We start from the raw sequence: 25552 nt of genomic DNA, 5'->3' as shown, positions 1-25552 counted from the left end.
TAATACTCTTGCTTTAGCCAATGTGACAGACTCTGGTGGCCTCATCTGGCCATTAAAGGCCCAAGAATGACTTGAAGATGCTGGCCCACTTCCTTCCCACCCGAGGACATGAGGAGCAAAGGTGTGGTGGTGGTGTTGGCAGACCAGGCTGGGCTTCAGGGGAGCTGTGTGGCTCTGTAGAGCTTATAAATGGTTCTGAGCCCTTGTTAGAGGAGGAACTTCCAGCCGGTGGCCCATCTCTAACCTCTTCTGACTCCTCCCTGACCCCTCTCTTCTCTGCAGCAGATGCTCACTAAATGTTGATTGAGTAAGTTAATGAAAGAGTAAATGAATGAACAAATGTCATTAACTCTTAAGGAACTCAGTGCAACAAAGCAACAAACTCAAACCTCTTAACTGGTGGCAGATCCTTTTTGTTCTGTCTTCTGCTAGCTTGCTCAGTTTTGTCTCCCTTACTGTACCCTTCGCACTTTATACTCCATTAATATAGAATTATTTGCAGTTCTCTAGCTTCATGGCAATGTTTCACAACTCCAGGCTTTAGCAGCAGTTGTTACATGTGTCTGGATACTTTTCTCTCCTTGGCTCAACTCAGATATTTTTCCACATCAAATCTGGATACCTACTTGGTAAGAACCATCTCCAAAATCACCCTATGGTCAACTTTCAGCACTCTCAGCCTCTTCTGAAATTGGTGCACTGGGCTCCTGTATTGAAATGCTCTTTAACTGTATTTCTTAGGGTATATTTGGTGAAATGCCATCCAAAGAGGTCGTCCCCAAATGGCATTCTGTGTCAATAAGTCAGGAAAATGTTACAGATTACACCTCTTTCTTATATGGCTTTTCTAGTAGTCATGTATGGATGTGAAAGTCAGACCAAAAAGAAAGCTGAGTGTCGGAGAATTAATGCTTTTGAACTGTGGTGTTGGAGAAGACTCTTGAGAGTCCCTTGGAAAACAAGGAGGTCAAATCAGTCCATCCTAAAGGAAACCAGTCCTGAATATTCATTGGAAGGACTGATGCTGAAGCTGAAGCTCCAATACTATGGCCACCTGATGTGAAGAACTGACTCATTAGAAAAGACCCTGATGCTGGGAAAGATTGAAGGCAGGAGGAGAAGGGGACGACAGAGGATGAGATGGTTGGATGACATCACCAACTTGATGGACATGAGTTTGAGCAAGCTCCAGGAGTTGGTGATGGACAGGGAAGCCTGGTGTGCTGCAGTCCATGGGGTCGCAAAGAGTCAGGCACAACTGAGTGACTGAACTGAACTCCTCTTTCATAGAGATTCACAGCAACCCTCAGCTTTATGGAGGTACAACTGACAATTACAAATTGTACATATTTAAGTTTAAAATGTGATATTTTCATTTATGTGTACATTGTGAAATGATTTCCACACTCAAGCTAATTGACATATCCATCACTTTGCATAGTTATCTCTTTTTATGTGATGAGGATCCAAGATTTCAAGTGTATAATATGGTAATATTAACTATAGTCACCATGGTATATATTAATTTTCCACAACTTACTCATCCTGAATAACTGAAACTTTGTACCTTTGAATAAGATCTCCACGTTTTCCCCAACCCAACACCTGGCAACCACCATTCTGCTTCTTGCTTTAATAAATGCAAATTCCATTCTGCTTCTTGCTTTAATAAGTTCAAATTCTAAGATAGTGGGGTAAAAGGACATGCATGCATCTCTTCCTGCGAGAGCACCAAAATCGCAACTAGCTGCAGAACAACCATCAACAGGAGAATGCTGGAACCCACCAAAAAAAGATACCCCACATCCAAAGGCAAAGAAGAAGCCACAGTGAGACAGTAGGCAGGGTGAAATCAGAATAAAATCAAATCCAATACCCGCCAGGCAGGTGACCCACAGACTGGAGAACAATAAAATCAAGGAAGTTCTCCTGCTATTGTGAAGGTTCTGAACACTACATCAGGCTTCCCATCCTGGGGAGCTGGCAAAGGGACTGGGAATCCCCAGGGAATCTGACCTTGAAGCCCAGCAGGATTTGATTAGAGGACTTCCACAGTACTGGGGAAAACAGACTCCAGTCCTGGAGGGCACAAATAAAATCTTGTGCACATCAAGAAACCCAGATGAAAGGAGCAGTGACCCCACAGGAGACTGAGCCAAAACTGCCTGCTAGTGCTGGAGGGTCTCCTGTGGAGGCGTGGGTCTGCAGGAGCTCACCACAGGGCCAGCGGTAGCAGTCCAGGAAGGTCCCCCTTGGCATAAGCCCTCTTGAAACTCTCCCATAGAGCCTGTAGACCTCAGGACTGGGTTGCCTCAGGCCAGACAACTACCAGGGAGGGAGCACAACCCCACCCATCAGCAGATAATTGGATTAAAGCTTTATTGAGCAAGACTCTGCCCTTCAGAGCAAGACCTAGTTTTTCCCACTGCCAGTCCCTTCTGTCAGGAAGCTTACAAAAGCCTTTTAACCTTCTCCATCAGAGGGCAGACAGAAGAAGCAAGAACCACAGCTAAACAACAGCTAAAAGAAAAACCACATTAGAGAAAGTTCATCAGGATGAAAAAGCAGAAAGTTTTGTCCCAGATGAAAGGACAAGATAAAACCCCAGGAATCAACTAAATGAAATGGAGTTAGGCAACCTTCCAGAAAAAAATTCAGAATAATGATAGTGAAGATGATCCAGCAGCAGTGATTTCCCCCATTCTGCCCTCCAGGTCATTTATCCATTCTTCTACCCCAGTTATTCTGCTGTTGATTCCTTCTAGTGTATTATTCATCTGTTTGTTCATTCTTTAGTTCTTGTAGGTCTTTGGTAAACATTTCTTATATCTTCTCCATGGAAAACCATGAGGCAGAAGAATGGATAAATGACCTGGAGGGCAGAATAGTGGAAATCACTGCTGCAGAACAGAATATAGGAGGTAAGAATGAAAAGAAACGAGGACAGGCTAAGAGACCTCTGGGACAATGGTAAATGCACCAACATTTGAATTATAGGTGTCTCAGAAGGAGGAGAGAGAGAGAAAGGACCTGAGAAAACATTTGAAGAGATAATTGCTGTAATCTTCCCTAACATGAGAAAGGAAAGTCACCCAAGACCAGGAAGCACATAGTCCCAGGCAGGATAAACCCAAGGAGGAACACACTGAGACACATAGTAATAAAACTGGCAAAAATTAAAGACAAAGATGAAATATTAAAAGCAACAAGGGAAAACAACAAATAACATACAAGGGAACTCCCATCAGACTACCAGCTAATTGCTGAACAGAGCTCTACAAGCCAGAAAGGAATGGCATGATATATTTAAAATAACCAAAGGGCAGAAACCACAACCAAGCAAGGCTCTCATTCAGATTTGATGGAGAAATCAAAAGCTTTCCAGCCAAGCAGAAGTTAAGAGAATTCAGCACCACCAAACCAGCTTTACAACAGATACTAAAGGAACTTCTCTAGGCAGGAAACACAAGAGAAAGAGAAGATCTACAGAAAATAAACCCAAACCAATTAAGAAAACAGTAATGGGGTCATATACATTGATAATTACCTTAAATATAACTGGATTAAATGCACCAACCAAAAGACATAGACTGACTGGGCAGATGGAAATACATGCATGTATGCACACCCACTTACCACACCACTCTGCTTGACCACACCCCTCAAACGCAAGTGATTATTTTATTTTGTAGGTTAATCATGTTCCCATTATGGCTTGCAGTTGTAATTATCTTTTATTTTTGTCTAGTTATTGATTGTAAAAACTGATAAACATCATTTACTCTTGTGATTGTGTAAGTATTACTCAGTTAAAACCATAGTTCATGATTGGTTAGTAGAAAAATAACAGAAATGCATATCACCAAAACTGCTATGAAAAGAAAAATCTGTAATCACTTTTTAAAATCCAGATGCATATCAGAATTATGTTGGAATTTTTTGAAAAATACTAATGCCCAGGTATTGCTTTTTTTTTCTCCAGAGCTCCATATATGTTTCTAATGAGCAGCCATGTTTTAAAACAACTGGACTATGATGATCTTTTACTTTTACCTAATTTGTTTCGCTTTTTCTGTTTCATATTAAGTACTCCAGTTTCATTTAGTTTATGTTTTCCAATTTCTCTATCTCTTCTTTTTTTAAAATGTTTTTGTCAAGCGTTTATCAAGCATAGTAGAAAGGCTTTTCTATACATACATATATATATGTATATGTATATGTATATACACATATTACTTTCTACTTTGCTTTCTACCATGTATGTATATATGTATATTAAATATAAATAATACATCTAATATCTATCTTAGAAAACTTATGAATTTTCGCCTAACTAAAAAACTCATGACACCAGGTGAGAAAGTAGTCAGGCAAGAAAATAGTAGGCTTCTTGTGCAGCGTCCTGAACGGCAGGGGAGACCAGACTTGCCCTGCGGGAGACTCTGTGGGTTGATGCTTCTCTTGGCACTGAACCCCAGTGCCCTGAAGTCTGGGTGAAGTGAAAAGGTTCTTCTTGCCCTCTTCAAAGGATCTGTTCTTGGATTTTTTTTTTTTTTGCTCCAAAGGGTTACAGGGAGGACCTCTCCACTGAACTTTGTTTCTCCCAAAGGTAATCTTATCCATGGGTTGTCAAAATCAGTGTTTCTGTGGAGAGGATGAGTGTGGAAAACTTCTATTCCACCATCTCATTGATGTCCCTCTCTACCACTGCCATTTGAAAAGCTCCAAGAAGTCCAAGAGTAAAGATGCTTACTCAATTTTAACTTGAGTAATTTTCTATACTTTTAAATATAGAGCCCCTTTTCACTAGTAGGTATTAATATCCAATCTATTCACTTTCCATTGAAGTCCCTGTGGCAGCACGACTTCATTTACATCTCGTCTTCTCATCGGGGTAGAAGTTCAGGGAGGGCAGACAGTTCTTGTTATGCCATCCATGCCTGGCACCTCACAGGCACACAGAAACAATCTGCTGAATCCAATTGGTTTGCGCCAACGAGATGAGCAGCACACCTCTCAGAAGCTGTGTGTTCTTCCCCTCGCTCTCCGGCAATGTCTGGTTGTCAGCAGCCTTACTCTGCAAGTCTGGTCTTTACTGAGTGGCACCCATAATTCTCACTTGGGGCTCCCCCTAATGTTCCCCTGCGGTCACTCGTGGGCAGTGACACCAAGGTGTGCAGCGGTGAGAGGGAGGGGATGTGTGCCTTATGGGAAATGCATGCTTGGCTGCAGAGAGGGGATAAAAGTCTCTAACAGAGGCTGTCAGCAGGGAGGCAGCTCACAATCAGGAAGGGCTGTGTGCTTAGTCACTCAGTAGTGTCAGACTCTCTGACCCATGCACTGTGTTCTGCCAGGCCCTCGTTCATGTGGACTCCCCAGGCAGGAATACTGGAGTCGGTTGCCAAGCTCTCCTCCAGGGGGTCTTCCCAACCAGGGATCGAACCTAAAAGTGAATGTCACGTCCAACTCTTTGTGACCCCATGGACTATACAGTCCATGGAATTCTCCAGGCCAGAATACTGGAGTGGCTAGCTGTTCCCTCTCCAGGGGATCCTCTCAACACAGGGATCAAACCCAGGTCTCTTTCATTGCAGGCAGATTCTTTACCAGCTGAGCTACCAGGGAAGCCCACTGCAGCCCGCCAGGCTCCTCTGTCCATGGGGATTCTCCAGGCAAGAATACTGGAGTGAGTTGCTATGCCCTCCTCCAGGTCTCCCACATTACAAGTGGATTCTTTACTGTCTGAGCCACCTGGTGGCTGGGAAGATCCCTTGGAGAAGGGAACTCCACTCCAGTATTCTGGCCTGGAGAATTCCATGGACTGTATATTGGAATTATATATAATTCCAATTATATAATTATATAAAAATATATTTAAAATGTATTCAAATTTCAGGTGTCTTCAAATTTGGGGGGGGGAATTAAAGTAGGAACAGGTGGAAGAAGGAAATGACAAAATGCACTCATTTATTTAGGAAGCATTGGCCCATCTGCTATATTGTAGCTGTGCTAGAGCATGGTATGTGATGTGATGGTCTAGTAGAGACCCGAAAAAGAAGGGTTGGTGGAGTCTGTCTAGGACTGGCGATGCCTACAGCGGCCTTCACGGATGTGGTCGTGCGCTTTAGGTAGACCCAGGGAGGAAAGGCTTTCTTGGGGAAAGTTACCATGTGTGTACATTGTGACGCCACGAAACAGTTGGGCATACAGAGGGAAGGAAATAAAGGGTGTTGGAGTGCCCTGGGGAGTGAGTGGAGAGTGGCATGAAGAGAAGGTAGGGACAAGGTCACAGAGGGTCTCAGTTCATGACCGAAAACTTCCCTGGTGGTCCAGTGGCTAAGACTCCATGCTCCCAACACAGGGGTCTTGGGTCCTTGGTGTGGGAACTAGATCCCATATGTCACAGCTAAGAGTTTGCATGCTGCAAGTAAAGATATCGAATGCTGCAATGGAAACTGAAGATCCCACATGCCGCCACTGAGACCTGGCTCAGCCAAATAAGTAAATAAATAAAAATATTAAAAGTTGAAATTGCTTTACATTTGTGGAAGGTGAACTTGGCAGAAGCAGAAGATTGAGTAAGCAGGAAATAAGCTAGAAGCAAGAAAATCACTGAGGAGGCAGTGGCATTTAGAGACATAGGAGATGAAGCATGGTAGAGGGGTGAAGAGATGGGTCTGTGAACACACAGAAGGAAGTAGGGATGTTTTTGTTTTAAATTTGCCAGTATTGATAGGATATGGTGATTAATGTGAAACGGGAAATGGCAAGAGTGTCTCAGGTGGCATCTGTTTCCTGCCGTGGGCCATTGGGTCAGTCTACATGAAGACACGAGAGTTACATATTAGCGTTGTGATGTTATGTTAGGTCTATTGACCCAATTGGCTGGTGTTCAAACAGGTCAGATTGTTGGCCAAATTCCTGTATTTTGTTTTACATTCCTCCCTTCCTTCATGCTTGTTTGTTTAAGTCATCTCTTTTGGTGAAGAAAGGCCGTATCAAACTGTGTTTGCATGCCACAGGTTTATTCAAATTCCACAAATCCTGTTTTTGTAATAGGGAAGAAATTGTCTTCATGTTTTCATTCATAAATGGGTAGTGTATGTGTGTGTGTGTGTTCAGTCACTCAGTTGTGTGTGACTCTGCGAACCCGTGGACTGTAGACCGCCAGGTTCCTCTGTCCATGGGATTCTCCAGACAAGAATACTGGAGTGGGTAGCCGTTCCCTCCTCTAGGGGATATTCCTGACCCAGGGATCGAACCCACGCCTTTTGCATCTTCTGCATGGGTAGGGGGATTCTTTACCACTAGCACCATCTTGGAAGTACCAATAATATAAATGGCTAGAGCCAAAGTCAAAGACGAATTTGGTTTCCATTTTCATGCACCACAGATTTAGTTAAGGTTTACTGTCCCTTCTGTGACCTATGGGCTTGAATCTCCTTTGGGATCACATCTGAGGCAGTCCTGAGCTTCCACATTGTTCAGCTCACAGCTCAGCACACCCTCAGTGCCCAGCAGCACTTACTGACAGGATATTCCTGCCCTGGCATATCCTTCGATCTTATTCCTTCTTCACAAGTGCCAGTATGAATGAGTCCACATTTAACCCACTCTCCAGCTTCCGTGGCTTCTCCTGGGAGGGAGCGTTCTCCATTCTCAGATGCCAGTGTAGTCTGTCTGCATTTCTCGGGAAGCCCCTGTTGCAGTGAGTAGTGCCTGGGCCTTGCAGCCAAGCACTGGGGTTCGAGTTTCAGTTCCAACATACACTGTGTAGGAGGCTTCAAGAGCCGCAGGTTCCTTATGTGAAAGTGAATGTGATCGTGGCTCCTGTCTCAGAGAGGTTGTCCTGTATGTTAAATGGGTTAATGCATGTAAAGCACTTAGCAGAGTGCCTGGCTTGTAGGAAGAGCTTACTTCATGTTAGCTATCATTATGATAATTTGTATTTTTATTAATGTCGTTATTATCGCCTCAGATTTATTTGCGGTTATATCTCCCCTACAAGACTGTGAGGACAGGATTATGACTGCTTCAGGTCTTCACTCTGAAGAGTGCTAATCATAACACTTGCCACATAGACGATAGCCAGTAAATACATAACGACTGTTGAATGAATAATCCTGTAAAATCCACACTAGAAACCCCTGAGAAAAACCAGGTTGGCTCGCTCTCTGTGATTTCTCCTATTTCTAGGTCCTTAATTCAGAGTCACCTCTGAGGCATGAGTGTGCCACAGACAGGCGTCTTGAGTGTCCTGTGTGTTCTCTCTTGGTGCCTGCCCACATCATGATGTCCTTGAGGAGTTGTGGTACTCCACAGCACGTGGAGCATCTTTGAACACTTTTATTCTCTCAGGAAGAGAATTGCAATCCTTTCGATTATTCTTTTCTTTTGATTCTGGGTTATATTTCCCTGCTTCTTTGCATTTCGCATAATTTTTTGTTATATAAACTTAACATTGTCGATGATAAATTATAGATTTTAGGTTCTGTTCTCTTCTTCTGAATACCGTAGTTTTGTTTGTTTTTATAATGGACAGTTAAGTTCCTCGGGAATAATCATGATCTTGTAGAGGCTTGGTTTTAAGCATTATTAGAGCATGTTTATTTCAGAGCTTTTCTTTATTCCTAGGACATAGTACTTAGTTCAAGTATATAGTCCTTATTCTTAAAGATGTGGCTTTTCTGAGGTTTCAGTGGATAGCTAAAGGTATGGAACAAGATCCTTTAACTTTGTGGAATTTGAAAGTCAAACTTGTCTTCAGCAGCCACCAGTAGCTGCTGAACTCTGCTCAACTGTGAGCTTTCCAGCTGTTGCTATGTATGTGGGTCCTGGGCGCATTGCCACAAACATGAAGTTTAGGAGTCATCTAAGATTTCGAAGGCAATTGTACACAGATGTGAGGCATCCACCCTCATTCTGGAAATTCCCCTCTTAGTTTTCAGCTGTGTCTGGCAGTTCCAAGCTCTTTGGCCCAGAAAAGATGGCTACTTTCTACTTGAGCACTATACTTTGAGCTCTGAAAACTTGGTAGGACCCTTGAGAAGAAGAGGCAATTTAATATCACCTACTTTGCACTCTTCTTTCTGAGACCATATCTCTTCCAGTTCATTTCTGCTTTTTGTTGCTCTCTTGTGCCTTTGAACAGTTGTGTTTTATATTTTGTCTAAAGTTCATACTTGATATTGTCAGGAGGGTTAGTTATATAACTATGTTGCCAGTACAGGAGCTGGAACTAACCTGTCCAAATATGTTTTTATTTTTAATAAGCCTTTAGAGAGCAAGAGGAGCTTCTGTGATTGAATCAAGAATTTCTATAAATATTTTCATTCCTTCTTAAATTCACTCAACTGATAATTGTTGAACCCTGGATTGTTCAGGGGTCTACCAAGCATGTCACAGACTCTCCGACAAGTAAGATCTGCCTGGAATTGGTCAGAATTGGGAAGTGGTTGGACGACCTTTGATGTTCATCAGAATCTGAATTCTGAATTAGGTATGGACCCTATCTGATTTCTGTGAAAATCCCTCCATTACATAACAATAATGTACACCAAGAGCTTGGCAGAGTAGTTGCCATTAAAAATGTTTCATTTTGTTCCTCCCAGAGTCAGTTTTTACTTCTCTGATAAATACCTAGACTTTTGTAAGGGGAGGTATTTCTCTCCTCACCCTCTTAGGCCATATGCTCAAAGTGGGGTTCCACCCAAGTTCAGAGATAGAACATGTGACACTGATTAAGCCAGCCAGAGTGCTACTAAATCTCAGTAGTCATAGGTGATTGGTTTAGGGGTTTCCATGCAAGTCAAGCCTAGAAGTTAGTGTTATATCTCTTGGCCACTGAAATTGTTTCCTTATATCAGGATGAAGACATTGGTCTAAAAGATCGTGAATCATGGAATGTGGGCCAAAGCTTTTGGAAAATAAACTCTTTACTTTTCAGACTTGAAACCATAAAGATGTAGATGTAGGATTATTGGCATTATGCAGACCTCACAAGTAACTGATATTTAAATAGTACAGAAGAGAGCAGAGTCAAATCTTTTGAGAACTTGGGTATAGCTTTACCTGACACTGTATGCCTGTACTTTTCAGTTGTGTGAATTAGAGAAATTCTCTTTTATAAGTCAGTTTGAGTTGGGGTCTCTTTCATTTGCAATAGAAATAACCCCTGGCACATCTGTCAAAGGCCTAAGTGCCAATAATGGCACCCCGAGATGAAAAGGTAGGCCTGGTCACTCTGACTTGCTGCTGGTTGAACACATGTAAGCTTGTCAACCACCAGATTCACAGCTGGCAGCATTTCTTTGGCACCTGCAGTAATTCCCCTGTAACTTTACAGAATAAGTGGAGGCAGGCACATTGATCATGTGTTTGTGTGCTACACGTTCTTAACTCATCCTGCAATGAGACCACATCTCTCTTCCTAAGTGGACAGAAATTTTTCAGGGATGTTAGCATTCTGTGTCTTCCCTGTCTGTGCTGGGATTTGGTGATTATGCAACCTCAGTTTCTGTCTACCGGATGAGCGGTAACTTTTGAGCACTTTGTGGGAACCATTGCACAGTCTAGTTTCTGACTATCCCTTAAATAACTGCACTTTAAAGTTGCTTACCTGATCAGAAAATCTTACATGTTGGTTTAGAAAATGTGCCTGCTCCTCTTTTTAAGTTTCAGCCAAAATTAATCAACAGTGTCTCCCAGATATTTTAAAAATAGAGTCCTGACATCTTACCTATTTGATGTGTCAGACATATCTTTTTCTCTTCTAATTGCTCAAGACCTTTTGTGTAAATTTAAAACAGAAAAGGGAATCACAAAACAGGCTTTGTCTTTCCTTTTATTTTCTGTGTGAGCTACAGTGGGCCTTCCTCCAGGGAACCTACAAAATCAGAAAGTCTAGGATACAAGGATGATTTTTGATAAGGAACAAACAATCACTTTGAACTAAATAAATACCACCCCTCTTTTTTTCCATTTGTAATGCCTGGTTTCTCCACAGCAACAGAAGCCCAGCTTGGCTGTTATCCCCAACTGTAATTTATATTGGACCAGATCGGTTTGTCAGTCACTGGTCATCCTGTGTCCCTCAGAGTTACCTCAGCAGTTCTATGAACCAGGTGTCTTCTGGATGTGTGTCTGTTCTGACTTCTTCGGTTAATTTCACAAATTTGTGGGGGGTTTTGTTGTATTATTCCCACGTGCATTTGCAGAATTCTTTACTTCTGTCTACCAAGAAGTATCAGTTCAGCCATGTCTGAAGAAGGGAAATAAATGAATTATTTATTTAGTCTCCTGTTGTGAAGAGAAGTTACTTTCTTACTATTCACTAAGACCAGGTCTAGGCACATAGATGAAGTTGAGGTAATCAGTTTACGGGAAGTTAGGTTTTATTCTTTTTTGCTAAAGTGGAAGAACTCTGAGAATGTGGGCTGTGGCAGGCATTTCTGGTGTACATGAAAGGAAAAAATAGCACATGAAAGACTACACCCCCAGTCCTTTGCTTTTAGTCAGGGCCATATGACTGATCCTGGCCAATAGGATGGGAGAGGAAGTGACTTGTATTGCTGAGGCAATTTAAAGCCCTGATAATTCACCAATTTCTCTACTCCTGTCAAGGGACCTGGAGGAGGCTCCATGTGAGGTGCAGAGATGCATTCTTGAAAGAGGGCTGCCCAGTCCTGCAGTGCACTTTAAGCAAGAAATAAACATTCACTGCAGTAAGCCATTAAGATTTAGGGGTTGCATGTTACCAAAGCATAGCCTATCTTGTCCATAATGTAGAAATTATGGATGTAAAAAAGATGGAGACATAATTTATAAACAGTGAAATATTCAGATTTTGAGTGTGCTGTTTGAACTCCTTTGGCAAATGCCTGTATTCATGTAGCCCACATCTATTTGTAAGACATGGAACATTACTATCACCCCAGACAGTTCTCTTCTGGTCCTTTGCAGCCAATCCTCTCCCTCCAGAAAAATCACTCAGTTGATATCTTTTACTATAGTTTTTCCAATTCTAGACTTTTCAGACATAAATATACTAAGTACAGTTTTGTATGTATCTGGCTTCTTTCATTTTGTTATTGTTCAGTCACTAAACCATCTCTAACCTTTTGAGACCCTGTGGACTGAAGAACGCCAGCTTCCCCTGTCCTTCACTATCTTGGGAGTTTGCTCAGATTCATGTCCATTGAATCAGTGGTGCTATCTAACCATTGCATCCTCTGCTGGTCCCTTCTCCTTTTGCCTTCAATTTTTCCCAGCTTCAGAGTCTTTTCCAATGAGTTGGCTCTTCCCATCAGGTGGCCAAAATTTTGGAGCTTCAGCTTCAGCATCATTCCTTCCAATGAACATTCAGGGTTGATTTCCTTTAGGATTGACTGGTTCCATCTCCTTTCAGTCCAAGGGACTCTCAAGAGTCCTGCATATCTGAGGTAGCTGATATTTCTCCTGGCAAACTTGATTCCCGCTTGCGCTTCATCTAGTCCAGCGTTGCATGATGTACTCTGCATGGAAGTTAAATAAGTGGGGTGGCAGTACACAGCCTTGTCATACTCCTTTCTCAGTTTTTAACAAGTCAGTTTTTCCATGTCCAGTTCAAACTGTTGCTTCTTGACCTGCATTCAGGGTTCCCAGAAGACAGGTTAGGTGGTCTGGTATTCCCATCTCCTTAAGAATTTTCCAGTTTGTTGTGATTCACACAGTCAAAGGCTTTAGTGTAGTCAATGAAGTGGAAGTAGATGTTTTTCTGGAATTCTCTTGTTTTCTCTATGATCTAATGAATGTTGGCAATTTGATCTCTCATTCCTCTGCCTTTTCTAAATCCAGCTTATACATCTGGAATTTCTTGGTTTACATACTGATGAAGCCTAGCTTGAAGGATTTTTAGCATTACCTTGCTACCATGTGAAATGAGTGAAATCCTATGGGAGGTTGAACATTCTTTGGCATTGTCCTTTGGAATTGAAATGAAAGCTGACCTTTTCTAGTTCTGTGGCCATTATTGAGTTTTCCAAATGTGCTGACATATTGAGTGCAGCACTTTAACAGCATCATCTTTTAGGATTTTAAATAGCTCAGCTGGTGTAATATTTTTGAGATTTATCCATGTTTACAACATGTATTAGTAGTTTTCCTGTTCTTGATGAGTAATGGTTCATTTTATGAATTTTCCACAGTTTATCCTTTTTCTTTATGATGAACTATTTCTACTTTGGGCTTACTGTGAATGAAGTTCTCAAAAATACTTGTTTATAATGCTTTTTGTGAACATAGATGTTCTACCTTTTTAAAAATAATTGCTTATTTTTTCTTTTTTAAATTTATTTTTTAATTGAAGGATAATTGCTTTACAAAATTTTGTTGCTTTCTGTCAACCTCAACATGAATCAGCCACAGGTATACATATATCCCCTCTCTCTTGAACTTCCCTCCCATATCCCTCCCCATCCCACCCCACTAAGGTTGATACAGAGCCCCTGTTTGAGTTTCCTGAGACATACAGCAAATTCCCATTAGTTATCTATTTTACGCATGGTAATGTAAGTTTCCATGTTACTCTCTCCATACATCTCACCTTTTCCTCCCCTCTCCCCATGTCCATAAGTCTGTTCTCTATGTCTGTTTCTCCACTGCTGCCCTGGAAATAAATTCTTCGGTACCAGCTTTCTCGATTCTATATATATGCATTAGTATATGATATTTATCATTCTCTTTCTGACTTACTTCACACTATATAATAGGCTTTAGTTTCATCCACCTCATTAGAAATGACTCAAATGCAATCCTTTTTATGGCTGAGTAATATTCCATTGTGTATATGTACCACAACTTCTTTATCCATTCATCTGTCAATGGACATCTAGGTTGCTTCCATGTTCTAGCTATTGTAAATAGTGTTGCAATGAACAATGGGGTACATTTGTCTTTTTCAATTTTGATTTCCTCAGGGTATATGCCTAGGAGTGGGATTGCTGGGTCATATGGTGGTTTTATTCCTAGTTTTTTAAGGAATCTCCATACCACCTTCCACAGTGGCTATATCAATTTACATTCTACCAACAGTGCAAGAAGGTTCCCTCTTCTCCACACCCTCTCCAGTATTTATAGTTTGTAGACTTTTTGATGATGGCCATTCTAACTGGTGTGAGGTAATATCTCATTGTAGTTATGATTTGCATTTCTCTAACAATGAGTGATATTGAGCATCTTTTCTTGTGTTTGTTAGCCATCTGTATGTCTTCTTTGAAGAAATGTCCGTTTAGGTCTTTTTCTTGCTTTTTGATTGGGTTGTTTGTTTTTCTGGTACTGAGTTGTATGAGCTGCTTGTATATTTTGGAAATTGATCCTTTGTCAGTTGCTTCATTTGCTATTATTTTCTCCCATTCTGAGGGTTGTCTTTTCACCTTGCCTATAGTTTCCTTTGCTGTGTAAAAGCTTTTATGTTTAATCAGGTCCCACTTGTTTCCTTTTGTTTTTATTTCCATTACTCTAAGAGATGAGTCATAGAGGATCTTGTTTTGATTTATGTCATAGAGTGTTCTGCCTCTAAGAGTTTTATAGCTTCTGGTTTTACATCTAGGTCTTTAATCCATTAGGTCTTTAATCCATTTTGAGTTTATCTTGGTGTATGGTATTAGGAAGTGTTTTAACTTTATTCTTTTACATGTACCTGTCCAGTTTATCCAGCACCACTTATTGAAGAGGCTGTCTTTGCCCCACTGTATATTCTTGCCTCTTTTATAAAAAATAAGGTACCCTTGGGTGGATGGGTTTATTTCTAGGCTTTCTATCTTGTTCCACTGGTCTGTATTTCTGTTTTTATGCCAGTACCATACTGTCTTGATGGCTGTAGCTTTGTGGTATAATCTGAAGTCAGGAAGGTGGATTCCTTGAGCTCCGTTCTTCTTTCTCAAAACTTCTTTGGCTATTCAGGGTCTTTTGTTTCCATATGGATTGTGAAATTTTTTGTCCTAGTTCTGTGAAAAATGACATTGGTAATTTGATAGGGATCACATTGACACATTGAATCTGTAGATTGCATTTGGTAGTATAGTCATTTTCACAATATTGATTCTTCCTACCCAGGAACATGGAATATCTCTCCATCTGTTTATATTGTCTTTGATTTTTTCTATCAGTTTCTTATAATTTTCTGTATATAGTTCTTTTGTCTACTTAGGTAAGTTTATTCCTGGATATTTTATTCTTTTTGTTGCAATGTTGAATGGGATTGATTCTTTAATTTCTCTTTCTGATTTTTCATTGTTAGTATATAGGAATGCAGGTGATCTCTGTGTATTGATTTTGCATCCTGTGACTTTGCTAAATTCACTAGTTAGCTCTAGTTATTTTCTGATAGTATCTTTAGGGTTTTCTATGTATAGTATCATGTCATCTGGTAACAGTGAGAGCTTTGCTTCTTATTTTCTGCTCTGGATTCCTTTTATTTCTTTTTATTCTCTGATTGAGGTATCTAGGACTTCCAAAGCTATGTTGAATAAAAACCTATTTATTTTTTGATTGGTGGATAATTGCTTTAAAATATTGTGTTGGCCTCTACCATACATCAACCTGAATCAGCCATAGGTTTACATATATCCCCTCCCTCTTGAACCTGCCTCCCACTTCCTACCACATCCCACTCCTCTAGTTTGTCATGGAGCACCTGATTTGAACTCCCTGCATCATACAGCAATTTTCCACTGGCTATCAATTTTACAATTGACCTACAATATTATATTAGCTTTAGGTGTACAGCATAGTGATTCTGTACTTGTATACAATTATGAAATGATCACCACAATAATTGTAGTTACATCTGTCACCATGCAGCATTATTAAAATATTATTGACTATAATTCTTATGTTGTGCATTCATCCCTGTGACATTTATTTTATAATTGGAATTTCGTACCTATTACTCTCCTTTACCCATTTTGTCTCTGCCCCATTCTCCTTCCTTCTGACAACTACCAGCTTGTTCTCTGTATCTGTGAGTCTGTCTATGTTTTGTTTTGTTTGTCTTATTTTTTAGATTTCATATAAAAGTGAGATCATATGGTATTTGTCTTTCTCTGCCTGACTTATTTCACTTAGCATCATACCCTCTAGGTTCATGATGTTCTTGCAAATGGCAAGACTTCTTTTCTATCATTCAGTAACATTTTATTTCATATGTATATCATATCTTCCTTATCCAATTATTTATTTATGGACACATATGTTGCTTCCATATCTTGGCTATTGTGAATAATGCTGTAACAGGCATAGGGGTGGTATATCTTTTCAAAGTAGTGCTTTTGTTTCCCTTTAGATAAATACCCAGAAGTGGAATCGCTGGACCATATGGTAGATCTTTTTTTAATTTTTTGAGGCGCCTGCATACCGTTTTACATAATGGCTGCACCAATTTACACTCTCATCCAACAGTGACAAAAGCTCCCTTTTCTCGTGGACGTATATTTTCATTTCTCTTAGATAAACATCTTGGTGTGGAATTTCTGTGTCATAAGATATATGTTTAACTTTCTTATGGTATGTATTTAGAGAAATAAATCACATATAAGTGGACCCACCCAGTTTAAACTTATGTCTTTCAAGGATCAAATGTATATTCAAGTTCCCACTACCAATTTCACACATAGTAGTGTATATATAGTGGCGCAGTCAGTAGTGTATATCTAAAGAATCCACCTGCCAATACAAGAGATGCAAGAGATGCAGGTTCAATATTTGGGTCAGAAAGATCCCCTGGAGAAGGAAATGGCAATTCACTCCAGTATTCTTTCCTAGAAAATTCAATGAACAGAGAAACATGGTGGGCTATGGTCCATGGGGTTACAAAGAGTTAGACATGACAGCACATGCATGCATGGGCGTGCACACACACACACACACACACACATGCACACACAATATATATGTTTATCTCAATCTCCCAATTCCCCTAACCCATGTCCACATGCCCATTATCTATGTCTGGGTCTCACTTCCTGCCCTCCAAATAGGTTAACCTGTACCATCTTCTAGATTCCACACATGTATGTTAATATACTATATTTGTTTTTTATTTCTGACTTAACCTCACTCTGTATGACAGTCTCTAGGTCCATCCACTTCTCTACAAATGATCCAATTTCATTCCTTTTTGTACTGAGTAATACTGCATTGTATATATGCAATCGCTCAGCTCTGTCTGACTCTGTGACCCCATGATTCGCAGCATGCCAGGTCTCCCTCCCCATCACCAACTCCCAGAGTCCACCCAAACCCATGTCTATTGAGTTGGTGATGCCATCCAACCATGTCATCCTCCGTCGTCCCCTTTTCCTCTTGCCTTCAATCTTTCCCAGCATCAGGGTCTTTTCCAATGAGTCAGTTCTTCGCATCAGGTGGCCAAATTGTTGGAGTTTCAGCCTCAACATCAGCCCTTTCAATGAACACCCAGGACTGATCTCCTTTAGGATGGACTGGTTGGATCTCCTTGCAGTCCAAGGGACTCTCCAGAGTCTTCTCCAACACCACAGTTCAAAAGCATCAATTTTTCTGTGCTCAGCTTTCTTCATAGTCCAACTCTAACATCCATACATGACCATTGGAAAAACCATAGCCTTGACTAGATGGACCTTTGTTGGCAAAGTAATGTCTCTGCTCTTGAGTATGCTGTCTAGGTTGGTCATAACTTTCCTTCCAAGGAGTAAGCGTCTTTTAATTTCATGGCTGCAATCACCATCTGCAGTGATTCTGGAGCTCAGAAAAATAAAGTCAGCCACTGTTTCCATCTATTTGCCATGAAGTGATGGGACTGGATGCCATGATCTTCGTTTTCTGAATGTTGAGCTTTAAGCCAACTTTTTCACTCTCCTCTTTCACTTTCATCAAGAGGCTCTTTAGTTCTTCACTTTCTGCCATAAGGGTGGTGTCATCTGCATATCTGAGGTTATTGATATTTCTCCCAGCAATCTTGATTCCAGCTTGTGCTTCTTCCAGCCCAGCATTTCTCATGATGTACTCTGCATAGAAGTTAAATAAGCAGGGTGACAATACACAGCCTTGACGTACTCCTTTTCCTATTTGGAACCAATCTGTTGTTCCATGTCCAGTTCTAACTGTTGCTTCCTGACCTGCACATAGGATTCTCAGGAGGTGGGTCAAGTGGTCTGGTATGCCCATCTCCTTCAGAATTTTCCGCAGTTTATTGTGATCCACACAGTCAAAGGCTTTGGCATAGTCAATAAAGCAGAAATATATGTTTTTCTGGAACTCTCTTGCTTTTTCGATGATCCAGCGGATGTTGGCAATTTGATCTCTGGTTCCTCTGCCTTTTCTAAAACCAGCTTGAACATCTGGAAGTTCACGGTTCATGTATTGCTGAAGTCTGGCTTGCAGAATTTTAAGCATTACTTTACTAGCATGTGAGATGAGTGCAATTGTGCGGTAGATTGAGCATTCTTTGGGATTGCCTTTCTTTGGGATTGGAATGAAAACTGACCTTTTCCAGTCCTGTGGCCACTGCTGAGTTTTCCAAATTTGCTGGCCTACTGAGTGCAGCACTTTCACAGCATCGTCTTCCAGGGTTTGAAACAGCTCAGCTGGAATTCCATCACATCCACTAGCTTTGTTCATAGTGATGCTTCCTAAGGCCCACTTGACTTCACATTCCAAGATGTCTGGCTCTAGGTGAGTGATTATACCATCGTGATTATCTGGTTCATGAAGATTTTTTTTTGTGCAGTTCTTCTGTGTATTCTTCCACCTCTTCTTAATATTTTCTGCTTCTGTTAGGTCCCTACCATTTCTGTCCTTTATTGAGCCCATCTTTGCATAAAGTGTTCCCTTGGTATCTCTAATTTTCTTGAAGAGATATCTAGTGTTTCTCATTCTGTTGTTTTCCTCTGTTTCTTTGTACTGACTGCTGAGGAAGGCTTTCTTATCCCTCCTTGCTATTCTTTGGAACTCTGCATTCAAATGGGTATATCTTTCCTTTTCTCCTTTGGTTTTCACTTCCCTTCTTTTCACAGCTATTTATAAGGCCTCCCCAGACAGCCATTTTGCTTTTTGGCATTTCTTTTTCTTGAGGATGGTCTTGATTCCTGTCTACTGTACAATGTCATGAACCTCCATCCATAGTTCATCAGGCACTCTGTCTATCAGATCTAGTCCCTTAAATCTATTTCTCACTTCCACTGTATAGTCATAAGGGATTTGATTTAGGTCATACCATTCTACAAAGGAGAAAAGGAATATATGCATATATGTATAAGGAATATATGTATATGTGTATACAAAGGCAAAGGAGAAAAGGAAAGATATATCCATTTGAATGCAGAGTTCCAAAGAGAGTTAAGGAGAGATAAGAAAGCCTTCTTTAGTGATCAATGCAAATAAATAGAGGAAAACAATAGAATGGGAAAGACTAGAGATCTCTTCAAGAAAATTAGAGATACCAAGGGAACATTTCATGCAAGGATGGGCACAATAAAGGACAGAAACAATGTGGACCTAACAAAAGCAGACAATATTAAGAAGAGGTGGCAAGAATACACAGAAGAACTGAACAAAAAAGATCTTCATGACCCAGATAATCACGATGGCGTGATCACTCACCTAGAGCCAGACATCCTGGAATGTGAAGTCAAGTGGGCCTTAGGAAGCATCACTATGAACAAAGCTAGTGGATGTGATGGAATCCCAGTTGAGCTATTTCAAATCCTAAAAGATGATGCTGTGAAAGTGCTGCAGTCAATATGCCAGCAAATTTGGAAAACTCAGCAGTGGCCACAGGACTGGAAAAGGTCAGTTTTCATTCCAATCCCAAAGAAAGGTAATGCCAAAGAGTGCTCAAACTACCGCACAGTTGCACTCATCTCACTCACTAGTAAAGTAATGCTCAAAATTCTCCACGCCAGGCTTCAGCAATACGTGAACTGTTAGCTTCCAGATGATCAAACTGGATTCAGAAAAGGCAGAGGAACCAGAGGTCAAATTGCCAACATTCATTGGATTATTAAAAATGCAAGAGAGTTCCAGAAAAACATTTACTTCTGCTTTATTGACTACACCAAAGCGTTTGACTGTGTGGATCACAACAAAATGTGGAAAATTTTTCAAGAGATGGGAATACTAGACCACCTCATTTGCCTTCTGAGAAATCTGTATGCAGGTCAAGAAGCAACAGTCAGAACCGGATATGGAGCAATAGACTGGTTCCAAATTGGGAAAGGAGTATGTCAAGGCTGTATATTGTCACCCTGCTTATTTAACTTCTATGCAGAGTACATCATGAGAAATGCCAGGCTGGATTAAGCCGAAGCTGGAATCAAGATTGCTGGAAGAAATATCAATTACCTCAGATATGCAGATGACACCACCCTTATGGCAGAAAGCGAAGAGGAACTGAGGAACTGCTTGTTGAAAGTGAAAGAGGAGAGTGAAAAAGCTGGCTTAAAATTCAACATAGAAAAAAACTAGGATCATGGCATCTGGTCCCATCACTTCATGGTAAATAGATGGGGAAGCAATGGAAACAGTGAGAGACTTCATTTTCTTGGGCTCCAAAATCACTGCAGATGGTGACCGCAGTCATGAGATTAAAAGACGCTTACTCCTTGGAAGAAGAGCTGTGACCACCCTAGACAGCATATTGAAAAGCAGAGACATTATTTTGCCAACAGAGGTCTGTATAGTCAAAGCTATAGTTTTTCCAGTAGTTACGTATGTATGTGAGAGTTGGACCATAAAGAAAGCTGAGCGCCGAAGAACTGATGCTTTTGAACTGTGGTGTTGGAGAAGACACTTGAGAGTCCCTTGGACTGCAAGGAGATCCAACCAGTCCATCCTAAAGGAGATCAGTCCTGGGTGTTCATTGGAAGGACTGACGCTGAAGCTGAAACTCCAATACTTTGGCCACCTGATGCAAAGCATCGATTTTTTGGAAGAGACCCTGATGGTGGGAAAGATTAAAGGCAGGAGGAGGAGGGGATGGCAAAGGATGAGATGGTGGCTGGCATCACTGACTCGATGGACATGAGTCTGAGCAAACTCCGTGAATTGGTGGTGGACAGGAAGCCTGGTGTGCTGCAGTCCATGGGGTCAGAAATAGTCGGACGTGACTGAGCAACTGAACTAAACTGAAGTGAGCTGTATATATGTACTACATCTTCTTTACCCATTCATCTGTTGATGGACATTTAGGTGCTTCCATGTCCTGGCTATTGTCAATAGTGCTGTGGTGAACATTGGGGTGTATGTGTCCTTTTGAATTATGGTTTTTTTTTCCCAGTGTATATGCCCAGTAGTTCAATTGCTGGGTCATATGGCAGTTTTACTTTTTGTTTTTTAAGGAACCTCCATACTATTCTCTATGATGCCTGTATCAGTTTACATTCCCACCAACAATGCAAGAGAATTCCCTTCTCCACACCTTTCCAGTACTTATTGTTTGTAGATTTTGTGAAGATGGCCATTCTGACCAGTTTGAAGTGATGATACCTCATTATAGTTTTGAGCTGTGTTTGTCTAATACTTGGTGATGTTGAGCATATTTTCATGTGCCTCTTGGCCATCTGTATGTCTTCTTTGGAGAAATGTCTATTTAGGTTTTCTGCACATTTTTGAAAAGCTTTTTTGCTGCATGTACTGTTTGTGTATTTTAGAGATTAATCACTTGTCAGTTGCTTTGTTTGCAAATATTCTTTCCCTTTCTAAGAGTTGTCTTTTTGTCTTATTTATATTTTGCTGTGCAAAAGCTTTTAAGTTTAATTAGGTTCCACTTGTTTAATTTTATTTTCATTACTCTAGAGGGTGAGTCAAAAAAGATCTTGTTGCAGTTTATGTCAAAGAGGGTTCTGCCTATGTTTTCTTCTAAGAGTTTTAAAGTGTGTGGCCTTGTGTTCAGATATTTAATCCATTTTTAGTTTATTTTTGTGGGTGGTGTTATGGAGTGTTCTAATTTCAGTCTTTTACATGTAACTGTCCAGTTTTCCCAGTACCATTTATTGAAGAAACTGTCTTTTCTCTAATGTATATTCTTGCTTCTTTTGTCACAGATTAGGTAGCCATGGGTGCATGCGTTTATCTCTGGATTTTATGTCCTGTTCCATTAAACTATATTTCTGTTTTTGTTTCAGTGCCATGCTGTCTTTATTGCTGAAGCTTTGTAGTGGAGTCTGAAATCAGGGAGCCTGATTCCTATAACTCTTTTTTTTTTTTTTTGGTCTCTCAAGGTAGCTTGGACTATTTAGGGTCTTTTGTGTTTCCACATAAATTATAAAATTTGGAGATCCAACTGTCTCTCTTCCTATTCTTTTTTTTTTTTTTAGTTGGAGGCTAATTACTTCACAACATTGCAGTGGGTTTTGTCATACATTGACATGAATCAGCCATGGAGTTACATTTATCTCTAAAAATAAATAAATAAATAAAATAAAATAAATTAAAAAATAGAAAAATAAAAATACAATGCAAAAAAAATAAACAGCCAAAAAAATTATAAAATTTGGTTCTAATTCTGTGAAAAATGTTATTGGTAGTTTGATAGGAATTGCATTAAATCTGTAGATTGCTTTGTGTAGCATAGTCATTTTCATGATATTCGTTCTTTGAATCCAATAATATGGTTTATCTCTCCATCTGTTTGTATCTTCTTTGATTTATTTTATCAGTGTCTTATAGTTTTCTGACTACAGATCTTTTGGTGCCTTAGGTAAGTTTATACCTAGGTATTTTATATAAGTTTTTATTTGTTTCTATGTTAAATGGGATTATTTCCTTAATTTCTCTTTCTGATCTTTTGTTATTAGTGTATGGGAATGCAAGAGATTTCTGTGCATTAATTTTGTATCCTGCCACTTTGCCCAATTAATTGATAAGCTCTAGTAGTTTTCTGGTGGCATCTTTATGATTTTCTATGTATAGTGTCATGTCATCTGCAAACAGTGAGAGTTTTTCTTCTTCTTTTCCAATTTGGATTCCTTTTATTTCTTTTCTTTTCTGATTGCTGTGGCTAAGACTTCCAAAACTATGTTGAATAATAGTGGCAAGAATGGAGATCCTTTTCTTGTTCCTGATCTTAGGAAATTCTTTTAACTTTTCACTATTGAGAATGATGTTTGCTGTTGGCTTGTCACATATGGCCTTTATTATGTTGGGGTAGATTCCCTCTATGCCTACTTTCTGAAGAGGTTTTTTTTTTTTTTTTTTTTTTTAATCATAAGTGAGTGTTGAATTTTGTCAAAAGCCTTTTCAGCATCTGTTGAGATGATCACATGGTTTTTATTCTTCAATTTGTTAATCTGGTGTATTGACTTGTATATGTTGAAAAATCTTTGCATCCCTGGACTATATCTCATTTGATCATGGTGTATGATTCTTTTGATATGTTGTTGGATTCTGTTTGCTACTATTTTGTTGAGGATTTTTGCATCTATATTCACAGTGATGTTGGTCTGTAATTTTCTTTTTTAAAAAATATCTTTGTCTGGTTTGGGTATCAGGTGATGGTGGCCTCTTAGAATGAGCTTGGGAGTGTTTCTTCCTCATCAATTCTTTTGGAAGACTTTGAGAAGGATGAGTGTTAGCTCTTCTCTAAATGTTTGATAGAATTTGCCTGTGAAGCCATCTGGTCCTGGAGTTTTGTTTGTTGGCAAATTTAAATTATAGTTTCAATTTTATAATTTGTGATTATTCTGTTTATGTTTTCTATTTCTTCTTGGCTGGTGAGAGGAACACATGAAGAAGTGAGGCTGACACAGCTGGTCCAGTGACCTACCCAGAGGTCTTGGAGGGCCTACTAGGGAAGTGGGGCTTGGATGTAGCTCAGTTTATGGGCAAGGACACTATAGATAAGGTTTCAGGGATTTTAAAATATTTCTTATTCTTACCTTTTATTTTTTAATTAAAATTTTTTATTTGTTACTTTTTGCTGTTGTGGTTCTGTTTTGTTGTTTCACTATTATTTTTCTAATAATACTTCATTTTTTATTCTTTGTTCTACTCTTTTTGTGTGTTGCCCTTTTTCTTCTTCTTCTTCTTCTTCTTCTTTTTTTCTTCTGTGCCATGTGGCTTGCAGTGTCTTGGTTCAAAGGTCAGGGGTTTGGCCTGAGCTCTTGTGGTAGGAGTTCCAAGTCTAAGCTGCTGAACTAACAGAAAACGTCAGGTCCCAGGGACTATTAATCAGAGTGAGGTCGCCCAGAGTTCTCATCTTGGCACCAAGACTTGGCCCCACTCTCAACTGTCTGCAACCTCCAGAGCTGGATGCCTCAAGTGAAACATCCAGCAAGACAGGAACATAGCCCCACCTATTAAAAAAAAATGAGATGACAAAAAATATAGTGCAGATAAAGGAGAAAGGTAAAAACCTACAAGACCAAATAAATGAAGAGGAAATATGCAACCTACCTGTAAAAGAATTCAGAGTAATAATAGTAAAGATGATCCAAACTGTCAGAAGTAGAATGGAGGCACAGATCAAGAAAACACAAGAAATATTTAACAAGGACCTGGAATACCTAAAGAACAAACAAAGAGTGATGAACAGCACAAGGACAGAAATGAAAAATACATGAGAAGCAATCAACAGCAGAATAACTGAGACAGAAGAACAAATAAATTAGCTGTAAGATAGAATGGTGGAAATAACTGTTGAGGAGCAGAATAAAGAAAAAGTTGGAAAGAAAGGAGGCAATCTCAGAGATCTTTGGGACAACAATAGAAATGCCAATATTCAAATTATAGGAGATCCAGAAGAAGAGAAAGAAAAAGAGTCTGAGAAAACATTTAAACAGATTATAGTAAAAAAAAAAAAAAAACTTTCCTAACATGGGAAAGGAAAAAGCCACCCAAGTCCAGAGAGTTCCATACAGGATAAACCCAAGGAGAAACACACCAAGACACATATTAATCAAAGTAACAGAAATTAAATTTAAAGACTAAATATTAAAAGGAGCAAGGAAAAAGCAAAAAATGACACAAGAAAATCCCCATAAGGTTATCACCTGATTTTTCAGCAGAAACTTTGCAGCTCACAGGGGAGTGGCAGGATATATTTAAAGTGATTAAAGAGAAAAACCTACAACCAAGATTACTATACCCAGCAAGGATCTCATGCAGACTTGATGGAGAGTTCAAAAGCTTTACAGATAAGCAAAGGGGCTTCCCAGGTGCTCACTGGTAAAGAATCCACCTGCCAAGGCAGGAGCTGCAGGAAACATGAGTTCGATTCTTGGGTCAGGAAGATCCCGTGGAGGAGGAAATGGCAACCCATTCCACTATTCTTGCTGGGAAGATCCCATGGACAGAGGAGTCTAGCAACCTACCGTCTATGGGGTCACAAGGTGTTGGACACGACCCAGCGACTGAGTACACATGCACAGACAAGCAAAAGCTGAGAATTTGGCACCACCAAGTCAGCTTTACAACAAATGCTAGAGGAACTTCTCTAGGCGGGAAACACAAGAGAAGAAAAAGACCTAAAAAATAAGCCAGAAACAATTGAGAAAATAGTAATAGGAACATATATATTGATAATTACCTTAAATGTGAGTGG

This window comes from Dama dama, chromosome 4, assembly GCF_033118175.1.
Source record: "Dama dama isolate Ldn47 chromosome 4, ASM3311817v1, whole genome shotgun sequence".
NCBI classification, from domain to species: Eukaryota; Metazoa; Chordata; class Mammalia; order Artiodactyla; family Cervidae; genus Dama; species Dama dama.
The sequence above is the reverse complement of the archived record's forward strand: the minus strand, read 5'-3'. Positions refer to the sequence as shown.